The sequence below is a fragment of the Danio rerio genome, chromosome 18 (genome assembly GCF_049306965.1).
Source record: "Danio rerio strain Tuebingen ecotype United States chromosome 18, GRCz12tu, whole genome shotgun sequence".
NCBI lineage: Eukaryota > Metazoa > Chordata > Actinopteri > Cypriniformes > Danionidae > Danio > Danio rerio.
In genome coordinates, this window is record NC_133193.1 from 14,650,688 (window position 1) to 14,660,000 (window position 9,313).

Sequence of the window (9,313 nt, forward strand, 5' to 3'; positions counted from 1 at the left end):
ACAAGTAACTTTTATTCTGAATCTTGAATTAGGTTTGGGCAGATAAACGATATTCTATGAAATTCCATGCAAATGTTAACTTTGCCATGAATAATTTTTATTTTTTCACAAAATATCGAAACCATGTCTGCTTTTTTTGTGTAAGCAACTATTTTATAGTGCTTTAAAATACTTAAAATCGTCTCTGTTAATATTTTCTTACTATTATATTTGATTTACCAAAGTCACACAATTGCCAACTAAAATAAAATCAATCATGTTTGTTCTATAGTGAGACAATTCTTTTGCTTTAAATGAGCATTATTTCTTTTGGGTTGTGCAGTTTAATTCATAGAATTTCTACAAAGTATGTTGTATACTGTAAACTCGCTACCTTTTGTTATCACATCTATAATGCATGTTTATTTTCCTCATTTACAATATGTAACATGTTTACAGATTGATATTTTTTTTGCTCGTATAACTCTGTGGTTAGTTGTTTTGAAAATATATAAATAGATGTTTTAATCAAATACTTGTTTTAACATATACTTAATCTGTGAATTTATGTTTTGAGTTTTACTGCAAATGTCACATCCATAACGCTGGAATTGCTCATATCGAATTGCGATCAAATTTATATCAAGAACAATGCTAAGCTCTGGACTTTTTTTTTACTCTATATTGATCTAAGAGCCAATCACGTAGCAGAAATGTGCAACAGTGGGAATCTAAAAGTGTGTTTATTTAGAGATGTACTGAATTTTCAGCCACCGAAAATGTATTGGCCGAAAATTTGTTATGCCATTTATTGCACCCTCTACTTTTTGTGGCTTCAGTCAATGTTGGGGTACTCTTTTTTTTTAAATCTGGGAGCATTAACAACATATATCGAAATATATGCTGTTATCGTTCAATATGGAAAATAAATATCAAGATTTCAATTTTGCCATATCGCCTAGCCCTACACTGAAAAAAAAAATCATGTATGCAAAATTGTTGCAAACAATTTGTGTTGAACTAAAAACAAAAATTAATAAATGTATTAATGTTAAACTTAATTTGTTTAAATTCAACCACTTAAAAAATTAGTAAATCCAAGGAATCATCTTTGAGTCTTTTTTTTTCAGTGTATCTTGAACCTTATTCTTGAAAGAAAAAAATACCAATAAAAAGGTTCAAAGCACCAAAACCGGCCCATATTAAAGTAAATTTGAATACTAATTAGGCTATTTTTGTTATATATAACTTTCAAAATGTACTTTTTTTTTTACAAAAGAAATTAGAAATATCATGAAGCTCTACATTATTAATATTATTATGCCTTAATTTTTTTATTATTCAGATGGCCAGATTCTGACTGAGGAAAGTTGAATGTGCTGGCCAATTTGTTAATTGCCCAATAAATGACAATAGGCTTTTTTTTTTACATTTAAAACTTTTAACAGACTTTTTTAGTGATATATGGTGTAATAAATTTGTAATTTTAAAATAAGTACTTTTTTCATATGTAGAAAGTGTTTTTGGTACCTCAAAAAGTGTGGTTATGATGACCACTCGACAAGCTAATCCAGGTAAAAAATGCAGTATTTTTGAGAAAAAAAAGAACCACACATTTCATCATTCATTAGTGATGGGCAAAAATTTATTGCAATTAATTACATCCAAAATAACATTTTTTTGACAATATATATGTGCGTGTGATGTATATATTAATACACACATGCATTCAAATTAATGAGATCAGTTACTCAAAATGATTAAAAACAAGACACTGGATTAACTATATTTACCAATTACTTCAACTTGCTACATTTACAAGAATTATTATTTTCAACTTAATTTATTACAATTATTAATCAGTAATAAGTCATTTTTAAAAGCTAAAAATCAACAACAACAACAACAAAAAACAAGTTGAATAAGTTAAAGTATGTTAAGTTTTAAATTTTTTTGTGGACTTCTCGAGTAATAATTTGTGAAAAAAACAATAATAAAGATAAATAAATACATTTGGACATTGTAAAGTTTTAGAATAAGTTAAATAATAAATGTAAAAATAGGGATAGTACTACTGGCGCAGTAGGTAGTGCTGTTGCCTCACAGCAAGAAGGTCGCTGGTTTGCTGGTTCGATCCTTGGCTCAGTTGGTGTTTCTGTGTGGAGTTTGCATGTTCTCCTTGCGTTCACGTGGGTTTTCTCCTGGTGCTCCAATTTCCCCCACAGTCCAAAGACATGCGGTACAGGTGAATTGAGTAGGCTAAATTGTCCGTATAGTGTATGAGTGTGAATGAGTGTTTGTGTGGATGTTTCTCAGAGATGGGTTGCGGCTGGAAGGGCATCCGCTGCATAAAAACGTGCTTGATAGGTTGGCGGTTCATTCCGCTGTGTCGACCCCAGATTAATAAACGGACTAAGCCGACAAAAAAATGAATGCGTAAATATAGGACTATTAAATTACACAGGTTTCATTATTTAATTTCATCATAAAAGCTTTTTTTTTTAATTAAAATGCTATTTAATAATAGCTAATAATAACAGTTACAGTTTTAAAATACAATTTTATAGCTTAACCACAATTTAACGAGAAGACAAAAAATAATAAATATCAAGCTAAATCAAAACAACAACAAAAGAATCATATTAAGCTAAAAACAACAGACATATTCAGTGTTGTTTTGTCTGAAAATGGACACCTGCTGTTGGTCATGCAGGTATAATCTGCAGTCATGAGCGAAACGTTAACAACACCAGCAGATCCCAGTAAACCCCTATGAACAGCACTAGCGACCCTTTAACGTCCCAAGTCACAAGACCTCTGGTTAAATTTAAGTCCCGTCATGTGAGCGCTCAGTTTGAGTGAATTTACCTCATCCTCTTTATCTTCAGTAATCCTGTTAATCCCATGCCTGTCTTCCACACCCATGAGACACAATTTATGATGACACCACAAAAAAAATCCCCACTCTGCTAACATGCCTGAGTTATGCAATAGCCAAGACGTGCTTATGACAGTTTAAATTTCCTAATATGTGTCAGGTTTGTGAGATGGCATAGTGAGTAAACGGATGTAGTTCTGACTCAGATACTGACTGTCTGATCATGTGTTTACCTGCGTGGAATGTAAACCTGCAAGTTTTTAATCCTTGTAATGAAGAGGAATCAATATTAACCCTTTATTGGGCGAAGAAATGTTTATTTGGTAATATAATTGATCTTGAGTTTGATCTTAATTTTTTAATTCATAAGTTTTCATAACAACACTCTTTTTTATCTGAATAGTTTTAAAGTTACTGTAGTGGATATGAATTAAAATGTAAAAGCAGAAGCACAATTTTGATAATGATATGATATGAAATGATAACACGCTTATTCTTTCTGCATTATTTTAACACAATTTGCATTTTTACATTTATTTTGACATTATTACAAATTAGCACATAAGCTTTCAAAACCCAGATGTTTACTTTTTTTTACTACTATTGTGAGTGTACAACAATACACCAAATTTCAACTTTCATATTTTAAATAAAATAACATCAAATTCAAGTAACTGTATTAATCCATAAACATTTTTGGTGTTTAATGTATTACATTTGATATTACATCATTGCACATCAACAAAAATGAATATACTTTATTTTTTTAAATAAAATAAGTGATAGGATTCTCATATTTAAAAAATAAATAGAAAATCTAAACATAATTGTAAAAAATTAATCAACACTGACACATACATAAATATATAGTTATTATTATGAAATTTCTAATAAAATAATTTTAAATAATTAATCAGTACTCACAGAATTATAAGTATAGATTTATTATTGTTTAAATTCTAAACAATAAGTGTAAAAAAATTATTAGCACTCACACAATTTTAATTATATAATTATTGTTATAAAAAAACTCTAAAAATAATTGAAAAAAAATAGCACTGACAGTTATAAATATAAATTTACTATGAAAATTCTAAATAATAATTGTAAATAATCCACACAATTATAATAATACATTTATTATCATTATAGAAAATTAAAATTTTTGTTGTAAAAAATAATCAGCAAACACAAATATAATTCTATATTTTACTGACATAATTGACACATAATATAAAATAATTGAAAAAAAATAATAAGCACAAATGAACAATGACACAAAAATACTGGAATGTTTTTTTACAGATTTAAATAATTATAGAAAATAATGGGTAAAAACATCATTGTTATTGTTGTAACAATGTAATAATCATGTTCTCAATAAAAATAAATTCAAATATAATTTTGTTGAAGTTGAGTGGGCATCACTGGTTAACTAAAACTTTAATTAATATTTTTTATTATTTATAATGTTTTGTAAACATTTATGTTTTAAATTAACTGAATAAACTTTTTTATTAATTGTAATATTCCACTAATAACTATTAAATCATTTTTGCCATGTAATATAGTGTAAATGATTTACAATTATATTTAAACATTTCTTTTGTAAATATTATATTATTAACTTTATGCTTATTAATTTAACAGTTTTTAATTTTGTTGATTATTTAAAAATGATTTAGTTGTGATATCTTTAGATTTATATTATTAAATAGTGTGATTTCCCCCAACAAAAAGGGAAGAAATGTCACATTTTTGGTTTTGCTTTCATCAAAAACAAAAAAGCTAGTTTTAATTTCTTCACATTTCAATAACGACATAAAAGACGCACCACAGACTTCTGCATGAGATTTTATTACAAGGCAGATTTCAACATTACTGCACCTCAGAGGCAAACTTCGAAAAAAGGAACATCACAAAAATGGAATGAGAATCCACAGTGAAAAAAAAAAAAAAAATCTCCCTTTTATACCAGAACATCACCTTGCATAACATAAACATTATGTGCTACAATCATTTCATCTCAATGTTCTGGCAGACACCAAGTGTTTTAGTGTTTGTGCAAATGGAGTCATGACAATGTTTACAGTCAAGCGAGTGTGTTGACCATTTTCAAGAGCACATATAGTGTGTGAAGTCTTGGCAAGAAAAACCCACCACATATCATGCATAGTTGGACAGCACTTCATATCAATTTTACATTAGATGTCAATAACAACAGCATTTTTTTTACAACACAAACGTTTGCTGATAAGTGGACATCTTCAATAGTGACTAGTGCTTTGGTGCAGACACTGCAAATATTGTGGTCCTGTAAATATTGTTTTGCGTACATTCGATTCATTTTTGTGAAAGGTTAGTGTCGCCTAGTGTGTATTTACTACATTAATGTACACTAGTAGTCTCAAAAAATCTGCGATAAGTCAATTTTCTTCAAGTTTGAAAAATGAAACCTATTCAGCTCACCGTGGCTAAATTTCTTATGATAAAACGACAGTAAAACATTGGGAAATATTATTACAATACTTTGTTATTTATTCCTGTGATTCAAAACTGAATTTACCTCAGTCTTCAGCATCACATGATTCTTCAGTAATTATTTAATTATGTCGATCTGCTGTTCTACTATGATCAATTATTATTGGTACTCAGTCGTTAATAATGATTATTATACAGTAATTATCAATGTTGAATTTTCATCTGCTTCATAGTTTTGTGAAGACTGTGATTCATTTGACTTTTTAGGACTGTACGATATTGAAAAAAAAGTGATATGCTTTAGGATGTTAAATGTATAGCGATATTCGATATGCGATATGATATTTTTAGCCATCAGCTAGCTCTCTGCAACTCTCACATGGTCGCCCACGGAAGCTAAGCAGGGCTGTGCCTGGTCAGTACCTGGATGGGAGAATATATATGAAAGCTAGGTTGCTGCTGGAGGTGGTGTTAGTGAGACCAGCAGGGGGCGCTCAACCTGCTGTCTGTGTAGGTCTTAGCGCCCCAGTATAGTGAAAAGGAGTCTAAACTGCTCAGTGTCCTTCAGCGTCTCGTCTTTCAAATGAGACGTTGAACTGCGGTCCTGACTCTCTGTGGTCATTAAAAAGCCCAGGATGTCCTTCGAAAAGGAGTATGGGTTTAACTCCGGCATCCTGACCAAATTTGCCCACTGTCCTGTCCATTATGGCCATCTAACATACCCATATGATAACAACACACTGTCTTCATCACATTCTCTCCTCTCCACCAATCAGCTGGTGTGCGGTCTGGTGCAATATGGCTGCTCTGGTGCAATATGGGAGTCCACCCAAAAATATGTAAAGCTCTTTGAGTGTCCAGAAAAGTGCAACATAAATGTAAGAAATTATTATTATTATTATTATTACTTTAAAGAATGTTATAACCAACATACGTTTCATAATATTTGAAGAAAAAGAAAGCATAACTACAATCTTCTAGAAGATGAAACAGATCAGGCATTGTAACTATGTATACCAACATATATAAATAAATAAAAATCTCTTAATTCTTTGCAGACTTATTGTTTTCTTAACATCGCTTGATCATATTTCAGCATCCATTTTAAAACTGTTACAGATTTTTAAAAAAAGAAATTTTTTTTTAGCGAATTTAAAAATCGCAAACCACAGCGACATGAACATTTGTTATATTTCGATCATTTCGCAGCCCAAACTTTTAGGATACCAATGGCACTCAGAGATACTCTCAAGTTAAATCACGTTAAAATGATTTGCGATAAATTTGAGATTTAACGCAAGAGTTTTGCGATATTCGTGATAAGCACATTTAAAACATTTTGATATATTTTTCAACCATATTTTTTAGGATATCAATGACAATGACACAAAGAAATTCTTCTATTAAAAAACAAATTCAGCGGAAATCATTGCGATATGAATATCGTAATAAGTACATTTGCGATATTTCGAAATATTGTTCAGCCATACTTTTTAGACGAAAGATACTCATTGAATCACCATTTTTCGCAAAGCATTGCGGTAGTTATATCGTGATAAGTACATTTGCGATATTTTAAAAATTTTGATACATTGTGCAATTTAGGATATCAAATGACACACAAGGATACTCACATTTGCGATTATTTCGATATATTGTTCAGCTATACTTTTTAATATATCAAAGACACACAAAGATATTCATGTATTAAATCACAAATTTATCGCAAACCATTGCAAAATGTATATCGTAATAGGCACATTTGCATTATTTCAATAATTTTGATATATTGCACAGCCCTACTTTTTAGGATATCAATGGCATAGGATACTCCTGTATTAAATCACTAATTTATTGTGATATTGCAATCATGTTTATTGTGATATACTGTACATATTTTGATAATTTCAATAAACATGTGGCCCTACTTTTTAAGATATTTTTAATGAAAAGAAAGCTAAAAATAACAGCACTAATTAATTATTTCATAATTATGTAACATTATAAATATCTTTATTTTCATTCATGAAACAATTCTATTAAAATGTATTGAACAATTTAATTTGTTATATTTTTAATCTTACTTTTGAGTAGTAATGTTAGTTTCCACAAAAAAAAAGAAGCAGCGCAACAGTTTTCACCACTTGTAATAATAATAATAATAATTGAGCAGCAGATCATCAAATCAGAAAGATCACGTGACTCTAAACTGTAGTAAGAGTTCTGAAAATCTAGCTTTTAAATCATAGGAATATATATTATTTTAAACTACATGCAATATATATTTCATTTCTAATATTTCCCAATTTTTTACTGTGTTTTTGGCCAAATAAATGCAACATTGGTGAGCAGAATAGCCGTCTTTTAAACAATATAAACTGATCCCAAACCTTTGACCGGGTAGTGTATTTCTTCCTGCTATTGGTGTGCATTTCCACGGTAGTGAATATGCAATGTTCATCGCTTCAATTAGAACAGACAGCAGCAGCTGAATCATGCACAGAACAAATGGGGTCACCAGATGCCAAAACCGTCCACACTGACAGGAAAGCCAGTTCAGAGGTCATTCACAAAATACATCTCGCCGCGTAAGGGTGAGACCAGCGACTTGCAGCTATTTCTGACATGCTGTGGTGTTTTGAGTCCCTGGATACAAGACCAACAGCAAAATTGAATCAGTTCAGACAGGCAGACACGTCAAATATGCAAATATCCACCGCTGCCTATTTTCAGTTTGACAATATAACACCTACAGAAAAGGTAAAAATGTAAACTTGTTATATTCTTGCCCTTGTAGCTCCAAATATCTTGCTTTTTCCTATTTAACTAAGGGCTAACTTTTAAGATGCTTAACATTTATTAAACAAACTTAACACTAAAAGTGCTTATTTATATCATGTTCACCTTAAAAACACTCTTTGAAATAAAATACTCATGTTCAATACAAATAATCCTATAGCTGGATTTTTAACAGCATTTTTTTTTGCATAAATGAAACATAAGGAGCTTTTTTTAAAACAAAGTAATGATACTTGCACGTTGTAAGGCAGAATTTGCTTAATGATAAAGTTAATTAAGATTACAATTTATAATGGAAACGTTAATAAGAATGGGATATAAAAAAAGGCATCAGGCAAACATGTACAATTCCACGTTTTATTTTATGTGTAAAAAATTATATATATACACTACCTGACAAAAGTCTTGTCGGCTATCCAAGTTTTAGGAACAACAAATAATAACTTGACTTCTAGGTGATCATTTGGAATGAAGTGGCTTATATGAAAGGCAAAGGCCTCTAGATTACGCTTATTTTACCAAAATAAAATGTGATCATGCCTTGATATTTAATTATTTAATTAGGACAGTAAGGTCTGACTTTGCTTGGACAAAAGTCTTGTCACTTAAAAGAAATAATGTACAGTTTTGAATATAAAGTCATGGTGCAGTGGACAAAAAAAATTAATATTGCGTATGGACTGTATCCATAAATCTCTGCAATAACTTAATATCTTATAATAAAGTCATCTGGAATGGCAAAGAAAGCATTCTTGCAGGACTCCTAGAGTTCATCAAGATTCTTTGAATTCATCTTGGATTCTTTGCCTCCTCCATCTTACCCCAGGAATGCTCAATAATGTTCATGTCTGTTGACTAGGCTGGCCAATCTTGAAGCACTTTGACCTTCTTTGCTGTGGTTTGTAATGTAATGGGCAGAACAAATGTCTTGATACCTCAAGCTGTTGATCTTGCCATCTACTCTGCAGATCTCTCACACATCCCCATACTGAATGTAACCCCAAACCATGATTTTTCCTTCACCAAACTTGACTGATTTGTGTGAGAATTTTGGGTCCATGCGGGTTCCGATACTATGCAGTTCAACAGATGATTTATCTGAAAAATCTACCTTCTGCCACTTTTCTAAATGAGTCAAGTTATTATTTGGTGCTCTTACAGCTGGGATGGATGACA

The 9,313-nt window shown here is 30.6% G+C and overlaps 1 protein-coding gene across 1 annotated transcript in view; it reads right to left on the minus strand.

Moving 5' to 3' along the window:
- Positions 1–4,695: 4,695 nt before the first annotated feature.
- The window catches only part of gan (gigaxonin), a 36,349-nt gene continuing 31,731 nt past the window's right edge, over positions 4,696–9,313 (minus strand). The window contains exon 12 of the mRNA XM_073929911.1: positions 4,696–9,313. This exon is cut by the window's right edge and continues 709 nt beyond it. The gene's annotated coding sequence lies outside the window, so the exon portion shown is untranslated.